The sequence below is a fragment of the Erythrolamprus reginae genome, chromosome 3 (genome assembly GCF_031021105.1).
Source record: "Erythrolamprus reginae isolate rEryReg1 chromosome 3, rEryReg1.hap1, whole genome shotgun sequence".
Taxonomy (NCBI): domain Eukaryota; kingdom Metazoa; phylum Chordata; class Lepidosauria; order Squamata; family Dipsadidae; genus Erythrolamprus; species Erythrolamprus reginae.
In genome coordinates, this window is record NC_091952.1 from 33,009,970 (window position 1) to 33,034,768 (window position 24,799).

The 24,799-nt window shown below is 38.7% G+C and overlaps 1 long non-coding RNA gene across 2 annotated transcripts in view; it reads right to left on the reverse strand.

Annotated features, from left to right (window-relative positions):
- Window positions 1-3,371: 3,371 nt before the first annotated feature.
- LOC139165611 (uncharacterized) overlaps window positions 3,372-24,799 on the reverse strand; it is a 58,983-nt gene continuing 37,555 nt past the window's right edge. For both annotated transcript variants that reach the window (XR_011558778.1, XR_011558777.1), the window contains exon 3: window positions 3,372-3,541. This is a non-coding gene — a long non-coding RNA (uncharacterized lncRNA). The remainder of the gene's footprint in view (window positions 3,542-24,799) is intronic.

The window sequence follows — 24,799 nt, forward strand, 5'->3', positions numbered from 1 at the left end:
TAGCTGTAAGCAAAATCTTGTTTACAAGGCAAAAAAATACATTTGCTGTAATATTGGCAATAATAATAAAAGTGAACATTGTGGAGAAATAATTTATGTGTAAACCAGCATAAAATTGTCATTGATGCATGAGTTTCCTCTTCAATTAATAAAAAGGAGGAAATGTTTAAAAACAATTTATCAAAGAAATACATACAGTTCATACATCATACACATACAAAGAAGGTAGTAATAATTCTGCACATAACAACCCTGGGTGTTCTGGAGATGCTGAAATCTTCAGCATCACCTAATTAAATATGTTGTTGCGGCAACCTTCCCTGGACCATTGGGCAGATGAAAATTTGCTCCTTGCATTAACGTTGCAAAAATAACAGCTAGCAGCCACCCTAAGACAACACATTTACATTGGAAGCAATTTTTATATTGTGCATTTTATGTATTTTATTGTAAGATGCCTAGAGTCATGTAGACGTGAAGTGGGTGTATCTATTAATCAAATAAATAAATACACTTGGAAGATAGAAGAGGACACAGCCATGGATGTCTGTAAGTAAGTACAATTTTTAAAAATGGCCAAATAGATGTCATGATGGGTAACAGAATGCGGGAATTATCTTGGGAGCCAGGAAAAGAAGCTTTTAAACAGGATAACTGGTATATAAAAGAAGTCCACAGAAGGAAAGAATGCATGCAAAATATTTCAGAAGGGACCCTTTCTAGTTTTCCAGACAGTAATAATAATAACAACAAAACAACAACAACAACAACAACAATAACAATAACAATAATAATAATTTATTAGACTTGTATGCCACCCCTGTCTGAAAACTCAGGATGGCTCACAACAACAATAAAACAATATAGAACAAATCTAATAATTAAAACTTTAACTAAAACCCATTATCTTAAAAACAATTGATACTACACAATCTGTTGTGGTTAGCTCTGGCCCAGCTCCTGCTCCAAGGAATGTGAAGGTGGATGTGGGGGAGACATCCACATGCCGCAGGCCTGTTTTGCTCTCAGTAGAATCTGCCGACGAAGTCTCCTCTGACCAAGGCGTGAGTGACAGGGAAGAGGGGAGTTTGGCAGGCAGCCCAGGAGGAGATCAGTCACCTGTATCATCCCTGGATTCTGAACAAGAATTAAAGACACATCCACACATGCGTAGAGTGATGCATAGGAGACAACAACTGAAGGATTATTAGAAGAGAAAATGAGTCCACCTGTGGTTGGGTCGGGCTGCTGTAATTAGTGCTACAGATAAAAGTGCAGCCTGGTGTTTTAGCCTCATGGCAGTTTATCTGATTCATTGTTTCATCAAGATCGTGGTTTTTGCTGTTCAGGATTTTGTGTGTGGGCTCTCTGGACTTTAGAATTGGACTCAATTTCCCAGTTATTGGGTGAGCAATTGGACTGCATTTAACCTGTGCCTTGTGTGTACCAGAAAATCCCTTTGACATTTAAAAAGGGAGCTGTTTCTATTTTTCTGTTTATAAAAACTTTTGGGTTTTCCTTTTATCTTCTGAATATGTTACCTAGCCAGGTAATGAAACATTTAGAACCCAACCCTTGGAGTACGAACTTCCAATATCAGTAAATGTATATCAAGTATATCAACTATCTTATGTTTCATATAAGTGAGTTGTGGCTTTTGGGTGTATTTCTAATATATTTATAATAAAAAGTAAGGCAAACCATAAACATCCCCCCCCCCCAAAAAAATTTCTAGTTAGTCTACTTATTATCTTTGACCCTGTGCCTTTTAGGAATTTATTAGAAATAAAATTTTCTTCAAATCAAGAGTGACTCTGGATAACTTATAGGGATATAGTCATGAAATCTTCTGGACGTGTTCTGCCATTGCCTACTTCTGAGATACTTTTCAGCTTCCCAGTGTACATCTAAATTAACATTTACTCTAAGCTTTGACTTTTCAGGCGTACTCCCCACTCCCATCTAAATAGTCACATTGTTTCTCAGCATCACATGGCCCTTTGTTAGGCATTGAAAAACCATGGAAACTATTTTTAAACCAATTATTCCCTCTCTACACCAATAGCCTAGAATAAATTATGAGTCATGTGATTGCTGGACTTATCACAGAGTACGGTCATATGGAGAATTTTAAAGTATCATCCAATTCAATGTATCATCCAATTAAACCCAATGGGCCAAGTTCTTTAAAAGTCCTTTAAAACTGCATTTCCATTACCCCTTGAAGAGAAAACCTGGAGGCTATAGAAAGTTTCAGGGATCTATTTTTGATCTGAGGTCACAAAACCCCTAGCTCCAAGATAAGAGCTATGACATGATTAGTGTCCAAACTATGGATATGTTGAGGACAGGAAAAATGGAAAGATTTGGGTCCACAAGGTTGAATGGTGATAGAAATAATAATGCTCATCTTGGGAAGTAACTTAGAAAAGTAAAGAGAAATTGAAAAGAAAGCTGCTATTGCTCTCTCTCATGTCTATAAACCTGCAGAGGTCAACCTCTGGATCTCTGAGTTAGTCTGTACAAGGTATATCTATCTATCTATCTATCTATCTATCTATCTATCTATCTATCTATCTATCTATCTATCTATCTATCTATCTATCTATCTATCTACAGTGGTACCTCTACTTAAGAATTTAATTCGTTCCATGACCAGGATCTTAAGTAGAAATATTCTTAAGTAGAAGCAATTTTTCCCATAGGAATCAATGTAAAAGCAAGTAATGCATGCAAACCCATTAGGAAAGAAATAAAAACTTGGAGGAGGAGGAAGAAGAAGAGGAGGAGGACAGTTGTTGCCGAAGGAAGAAGGTGAGGTGAGCGCAGCTCTTGGAGTGATGGAGATATATGAGTATACCTTGGTACACCCAAGATGGCTTACACAACTGCATTTTGGATGAACTGCAGTCTCTGAACATTCTTTAAAGGTAGTCCCATGTAGAGCACATTACAGTAATCTAGCCTTGAGGTGATGAGGCCATGAGTGACTGTGAGGAGATACTCCCTGTCCAAATAGTTTGATGTGTTTGATACAAGGGAGAATGTAGATATCTTAGGAAAAGTTGGTTCTGAGATTTCAGTCTCCAGGTTGAAACTTTGTTCCCATTGATTACTTGTTTTTGTTAAAAAATAGGCTGATATATGTGGCCTATTTATTTTGTCTGCCAGCTGCCAGGAACAGCTGTGAAGTTTAGGTTTTAAAGTAACAGCATGGGTCCTGCAGAGTCTGAAATTTAAATTATTTTTCTTTCAGGCTGAATTTTTTAGAACTTGGTATTATTATCAGTTTTCAATAGAAAAGTGATAGTGGCACCAAGGTACCTTTAACTATTTCATTTATCTGGATATTTCTCTTTACTTACTTTTTTATTTAAAAAGTTCAGTGTGTTTCAGACACAATAGAGGGTGGGAGAATTAGCCTCTAATCCATTAAAGGTAGCATTTCCCCCCCTGGAAATTACATCTTTCATCAAAGTAGGTCTCCTGCATGGTGCAAGATTAAAACTGGACTCTTCGTATTTATCCGCTTTCTTGGGTGCTGCAAGAGAAAGATAGTGGAAACATGTTAAATACAGTGAAATTAGAAAAGTTCCTCTTAAATTATACATTTGCATTATGAAGGGATGTATGAACAGGTGAAAAAAATCTTATCTGCATTTCAATAGATGTTGTTTTTAAGGACGCTATAAAGTTTTCTATGTTTCCTGTGTTAATTCAGGGATATATCATTGTTTGTTTGAAAGCTACTGCATATCATGTAGACATGCTAGGCCTGATTCAATAGTTTAAAGAGCTCTCAGCTGCCTTAGTTTTTCCAGAGAGGTTGGCAAACAGACTCAACATGACATTTGTCATGTTTAAAGGAGGTTTTTCTAACCTAGTTTGTATCAGATATGTTGAATTTCCTATTGTTTCAACCAACATAGCTCTTGGCTATGTTATTTATTTATTTATTTATTTATTTATTCATTCATTCATTCATTCATTCAATTTTTATACCGCCCTTCTCCTTAGACTCAGGGCGGCTTACAACATGTTAGCAATAGCACTTTTAAACAGAGCCAGCATATTGCCCCCACAATCCGGGTCCTCATTTTACCCACCTCGGAAGGATGGAAGGCTGAGTCAACCTTGAGCCGGTGATGAGATTTGAACCACTGACTTACAGATCTACAGTCATCTTCAGTGGCCTGCAATACAGCACTCTACCTGCTGCGCCACCCCAGTTCTCTTGTTACTTGCAGTTAGGGCAATGATGGCGAACCTTTTTTCCCTCAGGTGCTGAAAGAACATGGGTGCGTGCTATCACATATGCCTGAGTGCCCACACCCATAATTCAATGCCTGGGGGGGGCGAAAACAATCTCCCCCCCTTCAGAGGCCCTCTAGAGGCCAGAAAGGGCCTGTTTCCCAACTTCTGATGGGCCCAATGGGCTTGTGTTTTGCCCTCCCCAGACTCCAAAAGCTTCTCTGGAGCCAGAGGAGGGTAAAAACGCCCTCGCCCATCCCCCTGGAGGCTCTCTGGAAGCAACCCCCCCCTCCCAAAGCCTCTGTGTGAGCCAAAAATCAGCTGGCTGGCACACACATGCATGTTGGAGCTGAGCTAGGGCAATGGCTTGCAGCTTGCATGCCTGCAGATACGGCTCTGCGTGCCACCTGTGGCACCCGTGCCATTGGTTCGCCATCACTGAGTTAGGGTGTTGTAGTTCAACCAGACATAAAAGAATGTCAGATTAAGAAAAACCTGTCTAAATAAAAGTAAAATATGAAAGTCATCTTTAATTTTCTCAGTTCAGTGTGCTGTCAATCTGTAATCAGATATATTGGTGATGATAATTATGACGGTAACAACAATAATGCAGAATCCTTTTTAACTTCCTGAGGCTGAAAGGAAATTACTTTTTTTTAAAAAATCAAAAACTTTCCTTAAGTAAAACATTTAAAAAAATATTGTTATCATTTTTAATCTCATAATTGAGACAAACTCTTACTTTAAACATAGTCACATTATGAAGGTTTGTCTTAGCTCAGCTTTTTGCAACTGATTGCTTTTCAAATCAATTTAAAACGGTGCTGCTGGGAATTCTGGGAGTTGTAGTTCCAAAGTGTCTGGAAGGTTTAGGAAACATTATTCCAAATGGACTGAATCAATTTCATTTTGTTTAATGATACATTTTGTTTTAGGACAAACTGAAGCATGACTATTGTTATTTATGGCACAGATTTTCTATTAGTTCCAGTTTGGCTTAGCAGAGTCAGCAATAGTGGAAATGTTTCTGACTTAATAATTCCACATCTTCATACAAGATTTGGCAAGTTTGAGGGATCATTGATAGTATCATGATTGTCCATAAAAACATGTGCACCATTAGCACTGCAGGCTCTTAAATTGTGCTATCCCTGCTCAGTTATACATACATAGCTCATTTAACACAATGCTGATCCCAATAAAGACCACATAGGAGAAGATCTGCTGGAATGGTTTAATAGCAGCCTAAACTTAATTTCATCTAAAATAATTCTAAATGCATTTCTTCCCGTTGCTAATGGCCAGGATAGATGAAAGAAATCTCCTGGATGCACTAGTGCATTGGATTCCTTAAAGGCTCCATTGTAAGACCACTTTGGACTAATAATGCAGTCCTATATTTATTTAAAACAAATTCTTGTGTGTCTAGTAAGGTTGACTTTGTTGTTTAACAAGAAGGACAATATGTTTGGGAAGGGCAGTTTAGGGCAGTGTTTCCCAACCTTGGCAACTTGAAGATATTTGGACTTCAACTCCCAGAATTCCCCAGCCAGTGACTGATGGCTGGGGACTTCTGGGAGTTGAAGTCCAGATATCTTCAAGTTGTCAAGGTTGGGAAACACTGGTCTAGAGAGTGGCTGTAACGCAGAGAAAGAAATGGGCAGAGTGTGACCATGCAGTGATAGTTGCCAACTGCCTTCTTGATACCTTCCCACCAGTGCCTCCACATATAAATAAGTTTAGGGTACAGCTGAAGATTTTTTAAAAAATAATTTTGGATTACCATAGCAAAGCAATGGTCTAGATTTCCACCCAAATTCTTTGTAGTGGAGGCACAGTTGGAGGGAAGGGTAAAGTGTGCCATCAGTTTAGAGTCATTGTATTTCTGTAAGCACTTCAAGTCCAACCCCTCCTGAATTCAATTGGTCCTTATCTAGCACCAATTTAGTGCTGACAAGATTCTTATGTATGGGTTTGAATAAATTTTCTCTGGTGCAACCTTATGAATGGTCCTGATTCTTTGCATCTGAAACTCCAAGACAAATTCCTTGTGTGTCTAATCACACTTGGCCAATAAAGAATTCTATTCTATTCTATTCTATTCTATTCTATTCTATTCTCTATTCTTTGTTTTTAAAGCTCATCTGAAATACTTGCCCCATTCTTTATTTATTTATTGATTGATTTTGTCCATTGCACAATGAGAGTTACAGTATATTAGGTATACATGTAGTAAATATAATGAAGGTTATAGAGGATATACTCATAGTAAAATATATCTAAGAAAGAAGAGAAGAGAAGAAATAGGAATAAAATATATAAGTGAAAGAATAGAATAAATATAGGAAAGAAGAATGGTATAGGATATATAGGAGAGCAATAGGACAGGGGACGGAAGGCACTCTAGTGCACTTATGCACACCCCTTACTGACCTCTTAGGAATCTGGAAAGGTCAACCATGGATAGTCTAAGGGTAAAGTGTTGGGGGTTTGGGGATGACACTACAGAATCCGGCAATGAGTTCCACACTTCGACAACTCTCACTCAAATATGATAGTATTTGAAATATGATAGTATTAGTATTTTATGACAATTCTCACTCAAATATGATCGTATTTAATAAAGAAGGTTTTATTTTAGTAGTGTTTCTTTTAGAATAAACTTGTCATTCCAAGAACAGTTTAACTGTGATGTGCTGCTATGTAATTCATTTTCATTTTTTTAAAGCAATGCATCACATGACTATATCATACTGATAGTATTTTGATTTTTTTAATCACAATTTTTATTAACTCTTTCAAAGTATTCAGAGAATCCCAGTTAGAAGGTTATCAATAAATTTTGTAAATAATACAATTTTGATGCAGTTATTCAACCAGTTTTGGCAGTTTAATCATTATGAAATCAGGGTTTCATAGCATCAGCTCCTAAACTGCAACAAGTTTACAGTCTATAAGGTTTGAGATGATTAACATAAACTGGAGAGAAAAGAAGTCTAGAGCAAGGCTAAAAAGAAACAGATGGATAAACACAGAAATAGGCTAAGACCTTGAAGCAGGAAAAAACTTAACGGTCAATGCGATGTTCTATTCTGGAATTTTATTTTATTTTATTTTTATTTTTTAAAATAAAGTTTATTAATTAATTAATTAATGGGTGGAATTTTAGAAATACATTAGAAATATAATAAGTACAGTAACGATAGTTCAAACTTGTGATAGTGCTGAACAAGGGGGAGTTAAAACTGGCCTTCAAGAGTTTCAGGTGTTGCAACATCCCTGTGGTATAGTTATGTGTGGTCCTTGTTTAGTGAACTATGTAGACATTGCTTAACAATGGCAACTGGAACTGTTGAACTGCCATTGCTAAGCAATGCAGTCATATGCTTTATTATGTCACTTAGTAACGGTAATTTCTGTCCCTATTGCCATTGTAACCCAAAGATAAGGATTTTTTAAAAGATTTGTTTTTCATCTTCATTCAATGAAATTTGCAGACATATTGAAGTTTATAAGGGAAGGAATGCCAATTGTTATTTTTTTTAAAAGCAACACACAGGCTTAAGTCAGTAGTTAAATTCTCTTTAATCTGATTTTAGAAAAACCTTTTGTCATTTTTGCCATTGCTGTTTGCTTGACAGTTTCCTGAGGTTGCTGTTGCTGGATTGTTGTAACACCGCTTTAATTAATTTATGCTGGTGTGTGTGTGTGGGGAGGAGGGAGATTAGTACTAGAGCAGTGATGCTGAACCTATGGCATGCATGCCACCATATTGGAAGGCACACAAGACTTTGCCCTATGTGCATGCTGGTCAGCTGATTTTTGGCCTTGGGGAAGGCCATTTCGCACTCCAGAGACTTCAGGGAAGCTTCCCTGAAGCCCCAGAGTGCGAAAAATGGTCCAATGGGCAAACCGGAAGTTTGGAAAAACGGACTTCTTGTTTGCCCATTGTGCTGGTTTTTTGTAATTTGGAGGCTTCAGGAAGCTTCCCTAAAGCCTCCAGAGTACAAAAAACAGCACAACGGGCAAACTGAAAGTCTGTTTTTCCAAACTTCTGGTTTGTTTGTTTGTTTGTTTGTTTGTTTGTTTGTTTGTTTATTTATTTATTTATTTATTTATTTATTTATTTATTTATTTATTTATTTATTTATTTGATTTGATTTGATTTGATTTGATTTGATTTGATTTGTATGCCACCCCTCTCCATTGGGCCATTTTTTAAGTGTCCCAGGCTTCAGTGAAGTCTATGTGCATGTGTGGGGTTGCGCCGGGGTGTGTGTGTTGTGCACATGCCCAGGGGTTGCACACACACCCTTTTGCAGGGCTGGACTTCTAGCTGGAACGCTAAATTGGGCTCACCGCCATGGGTTGTGAGTGCTAGGAGGGCCAGCACGATTTTGCTTCTGCACTTGTGGAGGTAGGAAAATCATGCACAAAACCACAGGTGCACCCGTGTTTTGGGGTATTTTTTGTTTCTGTGCATGCCAAAACACAGGTGCACCTGCAGCTCTGTGCGCGATTTTGCTACCTCCACAGTTGCAGAAGCAAAATCACTCTGGCCACGCTAGCACTCATGAGCTGCCGCAGCGAACCCAATTTGGCGTTCTGGCTAGTAGCCCACTCCTGCCCTTTTGGCATGCAAAGCAAAAAAGGTTTGCCATCACTGAACTAGAGGATTCGAATGGAATACTTATGGCTTGCCACTCTGCTCCAGAAAAAGACCAGCCTGCTCTAAATTATCCTGTTTTGCAATGTTTCCCCAAATTTCATCCCTATTAAAAGCTATTTGCCAATTAAAGCAGGCTACTTCAAGACGGTCTACTTTCCCCCCCTATTAGTTTGCTTCCTTTTAGCTGATATTTTAGCGAGATTTCTCATTGCATAGGGATAAATAAATGTCAGAAGCTGCCTCCTTTACCCCCCCCCCCATTTTCTTTTCCCTTGCTTGAGGGTGAAAATCTCTTTTGCATTGCTGACCTCTTTCATTAACAACATCTAGTTTCTGCCAGGGACAAGATAGCGAGTCAAGCTATGCACAGCAGTTAAGTCACATTTGTCTAATAAGTGCATGGCGTTCTGAAGTGCCAAAATGGAAAGGTGTGCTTGCCACTCAGCCCCCCTCCCTCTGCTTCCCAAAGCAGCTGTACTTCATGTGAATACTAAATTAGGCTACGAGAGGGCTGCTGCTGGCTCAAGATCAGAGAGTGTGACAAGGATGTAATCTAAGTAAAAACATTGGATCTGTCTGTTTATGGGTCTAATAAATTATGTTAGAATGGTGCTGTTATAAATCCAGCCTGTCCAGTAAACCCAACAACTAATACATCAGTCGCTTGTCTAGCTATCTGACTATCCATTCCAATTGTTCAACATGCAGATAACAAGGTGCCTTACAAATCTCTTAGTTAAATGTCATTTGTTTCTGTGCCATAATATGCCACGGATCGTTGCTCATACACAGTAACCCAATTATATTAACCTGCACAGCAATACAGTGTAATGACATGACATTAACGCAAGCACCTCAGAGGTTTTCGAGAATTTGGTCTTTGCTCATTCAGTAGGGACTTTGTTCCCTTAGTCCCTTGTTTTCCCTTCCAGTTCCTTAGCAAAACAAATTATTTGGTGAAATTGGATAAAAGAACCTCTGCAAAATGAAGGGCAATTGGTGCCACTGCATCAGATCTGGTACTATTGGTGCTGAAATCTTTTTGCTATGACTATTTTCTTGGTTCAGGGAGCAGCTCACCATTTTTAAATAAATATGCATTAAAATATCTTGCAATAAGAAAAGAAATATATTCAGGCAGGACTTTAGCTGCATGATCATGGACAATTTGACTTTTTTGGCCTGCTCCCTGTGGACACACCTGTTTTGCGCTGATCTGGTCAGGCTACCTTTGATAAGTAGGAAAAATAAGACATGGAATAGTTTTGCTTCAATTAAAGACATACAAACATTTGTGGAGGGGAAAAAATAAAGCTTTTTTAAAAAAATCAGTGGAATGATATCCAGAAACATTCTTGCCCTATTTTGAGTAGAGAATTTAAAATAGTTGTGCCTGATGATTTCAGGAACAATTTATTGACATCATTTAAAGCATGCTTTTATTAATAAATTGATGAGGTATTCATGGTGCCAACTCCAATAAACCATCTCCAAATAATCCTCCAGTTGCAAGAAATGTAAGTTGAAATCAAAACCATAAAGTGGGGCAATTCCAAAATTAACCTGGAGACAACTTCAGCAGCTTGAGGACAAGAAAGATATAAAACAGCAGTCCCACCTTGGGCCTTGAACCTAATTTCAGAAACAGAGCCTAGTGATGACAAATTATTCATAGAATAGAGTAGTTACTAGCAGAGCTTCAGCATCAAAACAGCCACTCCTTATTTTCTGCCTTGGACTTGTAGCTAATGCCAATAAAACCAAAATGGTCAAGAGACTAAATCCCTCTGCATCCATCCAAGTCTCCAGTTTACCTACTTAACATAGCTTATTATTAGTGATGGGCGAACCCAACGGTGTTTGGGTTCAGCAAGTTCGGACGAACTTTACGCAAAATTCAGCCGAACCCGAACTAAACCCGAACTCAAACCCAAACGTTTATTTTTATGTGAAAGGACCGCCCTTTGCTTGCAGTGCCGCTGCGGTGTCCTTTTTCATAAAAATAGCAATGTTTATTTTTACGTGAAGACCTCCCTTTGAAGGAGCTGGGGAATCCCTCCCACGAAGAGATTCCATGGAATCTAGGAAGTGATCACCTTAGCATCCTTAGCAACTTGCCAGTGACGTCAAAGCTCTGAACGCCGAACATGACCACGAACTTTGCCCGAAGTTTCAAAAATTTTGGGTCCGTGATCAGTATACTGAACACCGCAAAATTCGGTACGGACCCGAATTGTGCGAGTTCGGTTCGCCCATCACTACTTATTATATTTCTCAGTCATTACACTGGAGATATTTACAAGTGCCCTATACATTCCCAGGAAATGATGACACAGGGTGACATTTGCCATCATTTTGAACAGTTAGGGAGGGGAGAAGATAGTGACAATTGCTGATGAGAAAAGTAGAAGCTTGGGATGATCCTAAGATTATTGCAAAGTCTAAAGAAAAAAAATGGTATTCAGAAACTGATGATCTTATCTGTAATGGACCTTTTAGATTACTCCAACTCTGTCTTTAGTGAGGTGTCTAAATATTTGAAGAAATAAGTGACGATTGGTTGCTTATACTAGGCATGTAATTTATACTCATTGAATTCTTTCTCCTGCACTGCTAAATGTCTCCAGCTGTCCCTACATTAAAATTATATATACTATACAGTAAAGCTAAGGTGTAAGTAGAAACTGTTAAAATAAACCTGTCCATTTCCCCCCCACTGAATTTATTTTGGTTGGGAAGATAGAAATTTTTATGGAGATCATTGGATCGAAATTACAGAAATATCAGATGAAATGGATGTTAGTAGAAATGAATCAGAGAAGTATGTTATAGGTAGGTTGAAAGAACAAGCTGAAACCTTAATTTCATCCCTTCTTGCTGAATAGGTGAGTTACGATAGACAATGAAACAGACATCATCTGTTAGAGAAGCAATTTGAAAAAATTAAGTAAAGATGGTTTGGCATGACATATGGAAAATTCATTATGAAAAGACTAAAATAAAGGAAAGTAAAGCTTGTTTGAAGCTCAAACATGTAGGGTCCAAAAAATGAAGTAGCTGTATGCCCATTGAAATAGGCAATTTTCCCATACTTAATAGACCTCAATTCTCCTCTTTGAATTAGAATATATTTTGAACCTTTCTACTCATACTCTGTGGTACCTTAACCATGTGCCCAAAAGTCTGGTCCTCACAGTGCGGCTGAAAATATGTATGTATGTATCGATTTTTCAGAGTATAAGACACACTGGAGTATAAGATGCACCTTAGTTTTTGGTGAGAAAAATAGGAAAAGAATCTGCTTACCTGACCAGCATCCTTAGTCTGGTCAGCTTCAGCACATTATTTTATCCCCTGGTTAGGGCTTTAAAAAACATTATTTGGAGAGAGCAACAATGAAAGAGCTTGCAAGCCAGTAAGAGCTGGGAACATCTTTAGCACCTGGAAAGAGCACTTGGAGCAAGTAGAGCAATGGGAAAAAAACCCCTGCAAAGACTTAGTGCTTGGAAAACATTATTTACAGAGTAACAATGGAGGAGCTTGCAAGTCAGTAAGAGCTGGGAACATTGTTAGCACCTGGTTACGGCTGGAAGGAAACTTATTCAGAGCAAGTCAGAGCAATGAAAGAAACCCTGCAAAGACTTAGGGCTTGGAAAACATTATTTGCAGAGATAAACAATGAAAAGCCTGCAAAGTAAGAGCTGGGAATATTGTTAGCAGCTACTTGGGGCTGGGGGGGTACATTCAGAGTATAAGAGGCACCCAAATAATCAGCCTCTTTTAGGGAGGAAAAAGGTGTGTCTTATACTCCAAAAAATACAGTATGTATGTATTCTACATATTGTTTGTTCATCATGGATCTCTATATTTCCACCACTCCCTTTTCTCATTGGAAATCTGAGGAAGCCATTTTTATATATTTATGGGTTCTGAGCCTTTTCTTTCAAATTGAATTTACAGTAATTTATGTAAAGCTTAAATTGTGATATCGGTAACATAGTGGTTTAGATTCAGCACCTACTCATGGGTTAAAGAAGCCATCATCTCAATAACAACTCAGTAAAAATGAGCTAAAATGATACATCCAGAGAAAAATGCTTTCATATTAGGCAAAACAAAAATTATTTTCTCTCCAAGAAGCACTGAGCTTCAAAAGGCCCCACCAAGACATTATGCATCCAAAGGAGATACAGCACTTCTACCCAAAGGCAATTGCTCCCCCCTCCTTCACCCCCCATACATTGACCCACTTCATTGGTTGCCATCACTTTCATTTCATGGTAAATTGGCTATATTTTTAATTATGCATGATCATAGTCGCCCTTCAAAACTGCAGAGCAAAAACAAAACAAAATCCCACAAGCTGGCAGGAAATATTTTTAAAATACCAAGAGCAATTCTAGCATTCTAGTATGCAAACTTCCATAGATTAAGCCTGAATTAAATTTATTGTTTTTATTTCTGTATGATTATTCTGTTATAGGAAGTTACTGGTTTGTTTAGACATTATTGATTTACATGTTCTATTTTAAACGGCGCTGAATGAAAATAATTCACAGTGTCTGCTGTTGCATTAGGCGAGACATATTTAAGATGTATTGATTGATGATTGAGTGATTGATTATTTGCCATCTATTACCTTGATAAGGGATTCAGTTATAGAACTTTGATGGACTTTTTCTCTTTGGATTTAACCAGAAATTATTAATCTCCAAATCTAAAATGGGATTTATTTAAATGGAGTTTATTTTGTCCCATTGCCAGGTAAGGAACAAAACCCTACATGGCAGTAATTTTTTTTTTTAATAAAATGTCTTACATTCTCAGGTAAAGTAGAATTGACGAGGTGCAGTCATTTTAGAGCTGTGTACTATTAAACTGTAAAAATTCTGTTTTTAAAAAAATACCTCTAAATGTACAATAGAAGTGTGAAAATGTAGTGGTTTATAGATAAAACATTCTGCTTTCTTCAGTGTCTTTTCCCCATATTACGGGGCAATCTGATTTGGAGGATGGTTCATGGAAGGCCATAGTCAGGGGTGGGCTGCTGCCTGGATGGGTGGGGGGAACACAGTGGGGTTGCAAAAGTGGAGCTCCACCCCAGAGCACCCAATTTGCACTGAAAGGTGAAAGAAAATGCAGGGCATCCTGCATAAGCCATGCCCACAGTGTGGTAGTAAAATTTTTGATAGGCCTTCACTGGCCGTAATGATTTCTTTTCCAAAATTCAGGAAGCATTTCTGCCAACTTTGGGAACAGCCTATGAAGGGCGAGGAGGAAAAGAAGGAGGAAAAGAATGAAAGAATGAAATTCCAGATAAAAAATGGATGGAAGCTCCTTCAGTGGCTCTTCTGCAAAGAAAATAGGTGCTACTAATGGGAAACTGGTAAAAAGAGGCGTGTGCCATCCATTCTATTTTCATGCTAGCTGTCTCTTTCAGAGGCTTTAGCAAATGTTGCATTGGCCTTTAATATATTTCTGAACTTAGAAATAATGTCTAAAAATTTGTAAAGGGAGGGAGGAATTATATGAGCAATTAGATATTGCCTCTGTTATACTTTTGGAATTTTGCCATTCACATACCCTTCCAACAAACAAAATCAAGGTTAGTATGTCAAATACTAGCAAAAAACAATGTGAAATAAAAGTAAAGATGAAGAAGGGAAGCATGGAAAAATATTCTGTACATAATCCATACTACCAATATTATTATATAATGGAATACGCCATCAACATAATAATTCTTTATCAGTTATCAAATCCAACAATGGGATCATACTTATTTGGTAATAATCCCCACTATATTTACTAGCACCTACTCCAAGAAATGTGTCCATATCTTTGTGAAATGATGTCTTGCCAGATTCCGCCAGCAGAATGTTCTGTTAAATACAGAAGGCTCCCAATGGAACTGTGCTCTTTGTGCATGATCAATGAGCTATAGCAGACATTCAGTAGAAAAGGCAGAAAGTGCTATCCCAATGCATTTCCCTGAAAGTAAGATTACGTTTTCATTACACAACAGTGTTTCAAATATTCCCAAGATGCAAGCAAAGTTGCATAAATGTAGAATCTGCTGCCTTAGCTACCTGGTGAGCATTTTAAACAAAGTCTGTCTATCACTGATGCTGCCAGCTCATACTGTTGGCTGAACAAGTATTTTCTTTATCTCTATCATCTCTCTCTCTCTCTGTGTGTGTGTCATCTCTCTCTTCTCTATCTCTATCATCTCTCTCTTCTCTATCTCTATCATCTCTCTCTCTCTTCTCTATCTCTATCATCTCTCTCTCTTCACTATCTCTATCATCTCTATCATTATTGTCTCTGTCTCTGTCTCCATCTTTCTAAATGACCATATTTTTTGGAGTATAAGATGCACCTTTTTCCTTCCTAAAAGAGTTTCAGCAGAGTTATGATGTGCACCCGTGCAGGTAGCAAAATTGTGCACAGAGACGCAGGTCCACCCGTGTTCTGGTGAGGTTTTTTTACTTCCACGCATGCACAAAATCAAAAAAAACCTTGCCGGAACATGGCACACCTGCGCTCTCCATGCACGATTTCGCTATCTGTACAGGCATAGCTCTGTTGAAACTCACGGGATCTCCAGAGCTGCGGAGGTGAGCCCCGATTAGGTGTTCCAGCTAGTAGCTCACCACTGAAAGAGGCTGATAATTTGGGTGCATCTTATACTCTGAATGTAGCTTTTTTTCCCCAGCCCTAACTAGCTGCTAATGATCTTCCCAGCTCTTACCTTGCAGGCTCTTTCATTGTTTCGCTCTGTGAAGAATATTTTCCAAGCCCTAAGTCTTTGCAGGGCTTTTTTTTCATTGCTCTAACTTGCTCTGAATAAGTTTCTTTCCAGCCCTAACTAGGTGCTAACAATATACCCAGCTCTTATTAGCTTGCAAGCTCTTTCATTGTTACTCTGCGAAGAATGTTTTCCAAGCCATAAGTCTTTGCAGAATTTTTTCCATTGCTCTACTTGCTCTGAATGGTTCTTTCCAGGTGCTAATGATGTTCCCACCTCTTACTGGCTTGCAAAGTCTTTCATTGTTACTCTCTCCAAATAAAGTTTTTGTTAAGTCCTAACCAGGGGATAAAATAATGTGCTGAAGCTGACCAGACTAAGGACGCTAGCCAGATGAATACCTGGTAAGCAGATTCTTTCCCCTATTTTCCTTCCCAAAAACTAAGGTGCATCTTACACTCTGGTGCACCTTGTACTCTGAAAAATACAGTATACATAAGCTCTCCCCTCCCTCCCTCCCTCCTCCCTCCCTATCTCTATAAAGATATATAGATACAGAAGATACAAATACAGATGTAGACATAGATAAATATAGATAGATATTGTCCTTACAATGTATAATACGAAAACTGTTTAACTTGGTATAGGCAATCCTGGAAAAGTGCTCAATTCTTTCAAGCATTGAGATTGAAACTTTGTGCTGCATAATACGACCATTTGACAAAGTAAGAGTAAAAGGCCAAGAAACAAAATGGGATGTCAGGGAGAAATTGAGCATATGGAACCAGCTGTCCACCATGCTTCCATGCTCAAGAACAGCACCCCAGAGCAAACAACTTCCTCTGTTTTAGGTTGTATTCCATAAAATGCTGAGCTCTTCTTGTTTCCTTCTTCTGTTGTTCGTCAGTGTTCTGTAGTCAGATCCTAACTGTATTACTTAGATTATGCCTGGATTTCAAGGAGTCTTAGTTTCAAATAATGACTGGCATATTTGATAATTCAATGAAATATCATCACATTCTTTGATGAGACCAATGACATTTGATTTCATTCTGTTGTTGTTTTTTACTTTTGTTAAAAACTGTAGAGTCACCACATCTTACTTTACGGGAGGAATAACTTTCCACTAAAAATGCTAAATAGCTCAGGGTTGAAAAAAATTGATTTTTGAAGACCATACGTTCTCAAGCGATACAGAATGGGCAGGGTTGAAGCACCCAGAGCTGTGGCTCACTCTCAATGTCTTATGTTCACATCTTTTTTCTCCTGTATCAGATTCCTACCCGGTACGGGACATACTGTGCACTAGTAGTAAAATGGGAGATGTGCGTGCAATTTTGGGTTGCCGGCGTGCGCATGCATGCATTTCCAGTAATATTTTGCTTCTGCGCATGCAGAGGAGACGTGCGCTTGTGGGATTTTGGTTATTTTTTTTGCTTCTGTGCATGCATAGAAGCAAAAGGATCGCCAAAATCTCAGACGCATGCGAGCCCCCTCACAATATTTTGCTTCCTGCACATGTGTATGGCCCGTAGCTGGTAGGAATCTGATACACCAAAACTGCATGTACAGTGCACCGGTAGTGGCGATAAGTAGCAACTCCTGCTTGTTTCTCTCCTCCTGCTCTCCTCTTTCACTTTCTGCTGGATGCCAGGAAGGAATTGATAACTTTTAATAAGATCTGACTTCGGCCTTCTTTGTTTTTACAGAGATCTTGAAATTAGAACAAAGCCCTGCATGAAATTAGCTCAATGGTGGCCTGCAGCCACAGGGCATCGGGTTGACCATCCCTGCATTAATTAAAGTGTCTGAGTTTATTGTTTAAAAATCAGAAGATGGAGCTGTCCATCAAAAATGCCTTAATAGTAGGGACGTAGTTATGCCGTCACAGTTCTCCCTTATATAATAAAAGAGCACAGTTAATTATAATTGTACTTTATGATATACAGATGTTATTCACCCTAATCTGTGTTTGCCCATTTTTAAAATAGTTGAGTGCCCAGTGCTTAATCTTAAATCAATCACCAATCATCCTTTGTATCTTAGCCAAGTGGGAATCTACCACTTTATATTTACATTGCACTCAACCTGTTTGGAAACTTGTTCAGTATACAAAAAAGTATACAGACCTCAAGATAAGATGTGGGGGAAAAAATTATTAACAGGTTACAGGTGTGTATGCCAATGTATGTAGTGGGGATATGTGTCCAACAGAGGAGGGGGAGGGGAGTGAGGGGGGAGTGAGGGGAGAACAGACAGAGATTTAAAAAAAGAGAAACAAATACATTTCCTTTGAGTCCATGTATATCTTTATGATCTTTGAAGCTCTGAAAATCCCTTTACCATCAAAAATTGAGTTTTAAAAAAGGTGCTTTACAGAGTGTAAAACTTCTTTGGTCATTCTGTTTCATTTTTAAAATAATGCCTTTATCAACTGGATTACTGTATTTTGTATTGTTGTGTTTCAAATTTCATCACAGCACTATCGGAGAGAGCACCATAAGTCACCTTTAAAAAATGATGAGATATTGAGTTTGAGGATTGCAGGTTGCTTACCACAATATAGACAATGGAGGATTGGATTGGTCAATGACAGAAAAATACTGCATAATGTGATGATATTGCTTCATTTCAGAGCAGAATTGTTTACTTCTAATTTATAGGTTTTGAATATTACCATGCTTGGTACATTAGACTTGGAATGTTTTATACTGGGAATATTAACCTCTTCTCACACAATGATATGTCTTAGCCACAATATTTTATTTATTTATTTTTATTTATTTGTTTTTTCCAATACACAATAATACACAATGAGGATTATAGAGGATATAATCAGGTAGAATGTATTAAAGGGGGAATAGAGGAGAAAATAAAGGCGTGAAATATAACTATGAGAGAATAGCAGAAAAGATATAGGTATAGAAGAGAAGATAGAGGAGACATAGGAGAGACAATAGGGCAGGGGACGGTAGGCACTCTGGGGCACTTATGTAAGCCCTTTATATATCTATATTGTATGCATTTCAATTTTTAAAAAGTCCTTATGATTAAAGTGACAATTGAAAAGATCCCTTATTTTAAACATTAAAGATCTCTCACCCTTATTTTAAATATTAAAGATCTCTCACCCTTATTTTAAACACTAAAAGCCTATGAAAAAGCACAAATATCTCCTTTTGTAATATGTTTCAGCTCTTACATTTGACTGCAAAAGAGTCAAATCTACCTGTGAACAGTTAATAACAGATAAATTGTAGGACTAGTTCAGCAGCAAAGCCTGAAGTCAACAAATGCATGTGCAAAGCAATGGCCTACCTAGATATAAAAATAATATTTTTAAAGGCAAGAAAAAACCATTTTTCATATTTTAATAGCTTTCATTCCATGTCTTAATAAATGCATGTTTGTAGATTTGTATACGCATGATGTAGGAAGTCTGCAAATAAATGTAATTTGCAGCAAGGGGATAGCTAACCAATAGCAAACACTTTTGAATAATGAATCCCTACTGTATCAGATGGACGCTATTCATAATAATTTCTTGCTTTTTTCATTTTGTCGTGTACAGTAGCGATTAATCAATTTGCAATGTTATGTCACCCACAACAAATTGCTAGCACCAAGACAAATTTATTGCTTTATGATAAAAGAACTTGTTTGGGTGGAAATAAATTAAATTTTGGGGTTGTTATTTGACTAGGGTGTTTACATATGTGACCCAAGCTGTTCAGGCCAGCTGAGGTGAGAGTATCCAATTATTACTCTTGTGTTTTGAGAATACTTCAAAGACATGCAAAAAGCAAATGATATGCTTGAACATCTAACTAGTCCTTGTAGAGGAAGGGAACCTTCTGGGAATCAGTACAACCTAAACTGAAGCATGTATTTTAAAAGTTTGATCACATTATCTGGGACAAATCCTCGTGTCCTGCAGATCACCTGCTGTCATCTACTTTTCAAGTACTCTTTTGTGTCAGGTCAGCTATAAAAATAAAAGAAAAAGTAAATCATCTGAGGTCATTACAGTATACGTTCCAGTTCTTGCTTTTCTGGGGATGCTGCCCAAAAAAGATATTAGAGAAGATCCTCTTTGCTTGACCCTGCCACATTTTTTGGGATTTCTCTTAGCCCTGCAGCATTCTCTGAATCAAAAACACAGTTGTGGGTTACTACTTCCTTTTCCCAAACCAAGGAAATGAATCATCTCTATTGTGTAGTGGGCTTCAGTAGGCAAGAAGCAGACCAACCTAACTACAACAGCATTTATTGACTCAAAATTAGAACTGAGGAACAGCAGGCAAATGCTTGTAATTCATACTCTAGGCCAGTGATGGCAAACCTATGGCATGGGTGCCACAGATGGCATGTAGAGCCATATCTGCTGGCATGCGAGCCCTTGCCCTAGCTCAGGTCCAAGGTCCATGTGTGTGCTGGCCAGCTGATTTTTGGCTCGCAAAGAGGCTCTGGGAGGATGCTTTTGGCTTCCAGAGAGCCTCCAGGGGAATGGGGGAGGGTGTTTTTACCTTCCTTGGCTCAATGGAAGCCTTTGGAGCCTGGGAAGGGTGAAACATGAGCCTACTGGGCCCACCAGATGTTGGGAAACAGGCCATTGTCATACAAATATAGTATTGTATTGTAGTATGTTTACATAATATAAGTATAAAGTAGAGATAGAAAAGATAAAAAAGACATTTGGACAGGAAAAGGGGAGAAGTCTATTGTAGATAATGTAAGGTAGAAGATTTTGGGATTGGGGGTTGAATTCCGGTAGTGAATTCCAGGCATTGACCACTCTATTGCTGAAATCGTATTTTCTGCAGTCTAGTTTGGAGCGATTTACATTTAGTTTGTATCTATTGCATGCTCTTGTGTTGTTGTTGTTAAAAGTGAAGTTTCACTTTAGCAGGACTTAACACAACTGTATAGTACAGTATATTCAATACATCACAATCTCCATGAAAGGCTCAAACAGATTGTCACTTTGTATAAAATGTATTTAGTTTATGCAAATTACATCATTTAGTAACAATAACTATAATTTAAATAAAGATGCATCTCTCAATAATTGTGATGAGCATTATTGGGTAACCTTTTCAGTCCACCTAGAGTTAGCTGTTTATAAGCTATTTCAAGTATGTGACAGTTATCCTTGCATAGGATCCCATTAGCTCCAAGCTAGACTTGTTTTAGATAGACCATCCAACAGAAGACGTTCTTTTGTAAAATATATATTATTTAACAGAAAGTTGTATCTTTCCCAGGGGATGAACCCAGAGACAAAAAATAAAAAGATATGATTCCATCCATTAATGATATTCGAAACTGAATAAGAAAGGTTGACTCCAAAATAGTTCCAGATTCATTCTATTGTTTATTTTCTTTTTCATTCCAGGCCCTCATACTTTGCATGATCAGAGAAGAGCAATAAAGATAATCAGATGTATGGAAAACAAATCCCGAAAAATCATATGAGGAAAGATGAGTAAGTGGATATGTGGTGAGGATTGGAATTGGTGAGGATTGCATAATGCCTCTTTACTAATACAGTGATCCCTTGAGTTTCGCGATCTCGATCTTCGCGAAACGCTATATCGCGATTTTTAAAAAAATATTAATTAAAAAAAACCCCACTTCCGCGTTTGGCTTCAGGACTCAGCTGGGAAGCGGCGCGGCTGTTTTAAAAGGTCGCAGCCGGCCTGGGGGGCTTCCCAACACCCCCCCGAACCCCCAACCTGGGTTCGGGGGAGTGCTGGGAAGCCCTCCAGGCCGGCTGCGACCTTTTAAAACAGCCGCGCCGCTTCCCAGCTGAGTCCTGAAGCCAAACGCCAAAGGCGAACTTCCGCGTTTGGCTTCAGGACTCAGCTGGGAAGCGGCGCGGCTGTTTTAAAAGGTCGCAGCCAGCCTGGGGGGCTTCCCAGCACCCCCCCGAACCCGGGTGGCCGGGCGAGCAGCGAGCGAACGGCGGGTGGCCGGGCGAAGGGCGGGCGAGCGGCGAACGGCGGGCGAGCGGGTGCTGCAATCTGTAGGCTTCCGCACCTTCGTCGCCCCCCACCTCCACCATCTGCGCATGTGCGGCCATGAAAAAAGGGTGCGCATGCGCAGATGGTGTTTTTACTTCTGCAACCCTACATCACGAAAAATCAATTATCGCGAGGGGTCTTGGAACGGAACCCTCGCGATAATCGAGGGATCACTGTACTTGAATGTATAGTGCACATTTACACGTTTCACAAAACCTGATTTCCTCTGACACAAGGAATTAGATGTCAGAGAATAATAGATTGCTAAATCAACATTATGTCAGAGTTGCAAGGTACACCAGCCAGGAAGCATTTCAGAATCTGATTGTTAATGAATGGGTGTTTATTAGATTGACTTGGGAGATACAGTATGTGTTACTAAAATGACCCCTTCTTGTAGTCCCTTTTTCAAGTAAATAAGCAAATGACTTTTTAAAAACCAGTAAAGTTTCTTTTCCCCAATTAAACATGAAAGTCAGTCCTGCTAATACAGACACAAATGTATCACAGAGGGTAATTCAAAACCTCCAGAATCCACCATATTGCACCTGGTTGCTGATTGTTTGAAAGGATAAAAATAGATTTCATTGGCCTTCATTTGTCTGTAGGACCCAGCTCTTATAAAAAGGCAGCATACATTCAGGCAACTAAATAATAGTTTGCTGGGGTGGAGAGGATGGCCATTGTAATTATAAATTACTTCAAGAATTTTTAAAATCTCGGTGACAGAGAGGAAAAGCCATTTGTGCAGGTACAACACTCTCTCAAATTCATATTGGAAATATGGTGCTAACTCTTCAACAGAGGCAGGAACAAGAAACTGCAGTCAGAATGGTCTATGCCCATAAAGGCACCATCGGTTGAATTTCTGTCTGGTTGGCCCTTTATAAATAGAACAGCTGAACAAGAAAATAAGGGGTGGGGGAGGAAGGAAGGGCTCTAGTAGTTAGATGGCATATAAATTTAATAAAATGTTTCAATTATAATTAGCTATACTCCTTTAAATGTTGAAATTACCAAAGGTTACTTTCTAGGCTACTCTCTCCTTGCTCTCTTGCTAATAATGTTTTAGTTATATTTAGATATCAATAGTGGGTCTTCTCCAGGTCCCGTCAACCAAACAATGTCGCTTGGTGGGGCCCAGGGGAAGAGCCTTCTATGTGGCGGCCCCGGCCCTCTGGAGCCAACTCCCCCCAGAGATTAGAATTGCCCCCACCCTCCTTGCCTTTCGTAAGCTGCTTAAAACTCACCTCTGCCGCCAGGCATGGGGGAATTGAGATACGCTTTCCCCCTAGGCCTTTACAATTTTATGCATGGTATGTCTGTATGTATGATTGGTTTTTATAATAATGGGTTTTTCACTGTTTTTAGTGTTGGATTATTGTTATATGCTGTTTTGTTACTGTTGTTAGCCGCCCCGAGTCTGCAGAGAGGGGTGACATACAAATCCAATAAATAAATAAATAAATAAATAAATAAATAAATAAATAAATAAATAAATAAGTGGGATTATGTGGATAGAATCTAGGATTTTCTTAATAGTATCAGAAGTTATTTTGCTCCAAAAATCTTGTTAAGGCATTTAAAAAAATCTTAAGAGTTGCAGTCTCTAGCAGAGTTACCTTGATACAAACTCAGTAGAATTTTGTCTAAATAGGCAGAGAATTAAATTGCACACCAAGCCTGTTCTTGGTAGCATTGGCCTCAGTGGCATCGTTCCAGGCTGATGCCAGCATGACAAGCAAAATTAGACCCAAAGGTTGTGTTTTGGGTCAATGACATTGTAAGTAATGCTCTATTAATCAGGCAGTTCATCTGACACCTGTTTTCCCCCTTTATTATCCATGACAACAGCCTGTTCCTGATAGCAATCGGCATTCAGCATCTGATAAGGAAGTTCCCATGCTTTCTAAACACCCAACATCACCAAGTACGATGAAATCTAAGAATATTTTGGAATGGTTTTCTATGTGAAAAATTGTTCTTAATTAGGATGTTTACAGCTAAACAAATCAGAACTTCCAATTATTAGAAACAGTTGATCTATATCCCTCAGTAGACTCAAGTTCTCTTTCGGATGTATAATTTTTAAATTCTATCATTAGATATGACCCATTGCAGGACAGTAAAGAGTGTGAGACTGCTAAGAGAATACACTCATAAATAAAAATAAAGAATCAAACTTTCTTAAATAAGAATAAAAAATAACTAGGGATAAAGATTCATCTCATCATGAAAATATATATCAAGGGATCTTCAATTCAATTCAATTTATTACATTTGTATGCCGCCCCTCTCTGAAGACTAGGGGTGGCTCACAACAATAATAAAAACAGTATAACAATGGAACGAATGTAATAATAAAATATATAAAAACCTCAACAATTAAAAACCATTCAGCACATACACATTAAACAAGAAATATAATAAGCCTGGGGGAGATGTCTTAGTTCCCCCATGCCTGGCGATACAGGTGGGTCTTATTAAGTAACTTGTGAAAGACAAGGAGGGTGGGGGCCATTCTAATCTCCGGGGAAAGTTGATTCCAGAGAGCCGGGGCTGCCACAGAGAAGGCTCTTCTGCTGGGGCCCGCCAAACGACATTGTTTGGTCGACGAGACCCGCAGAAGGCCAACTCTGTGGGACCTTATCGGCCGTTGGGATTTGTGCGGTAGAAGGCAGTTCCGGAGGTATTCTGGTCCAATGCCATGTAGGGCTTTAAAGGTCATTACCAACACTTTGAATTGTGACTGGAAACTGATTGGCAGCCAGTGCAGGCCACAGAGTGTTGTAGAAACGTGGGCGAATCTACGAAGCCCCATGATAGCTCTCGTGGCTGCATTCTGCACGATCTGAAGTTTCTGAACACTTTTCAAAGGTAGCCCCATGTAGAGCGCGTTGCAGTAATCGAACCTCGAGGTGATAAGGGCATGAGCGACTGTGAGCAATGACCCCCTGTCCAAATAGGGCCGCAACTGGTGCACCAGGCGAACCTGGGTGATCTTCCATTGCAAATGCCAACATGCAACAAAAAAAATTCAAATTTGAAGGAAAGAAAAAAGAATATACCAATATAGAAATGCTTAGCACAAGTCCAGTCAGTTTTAAC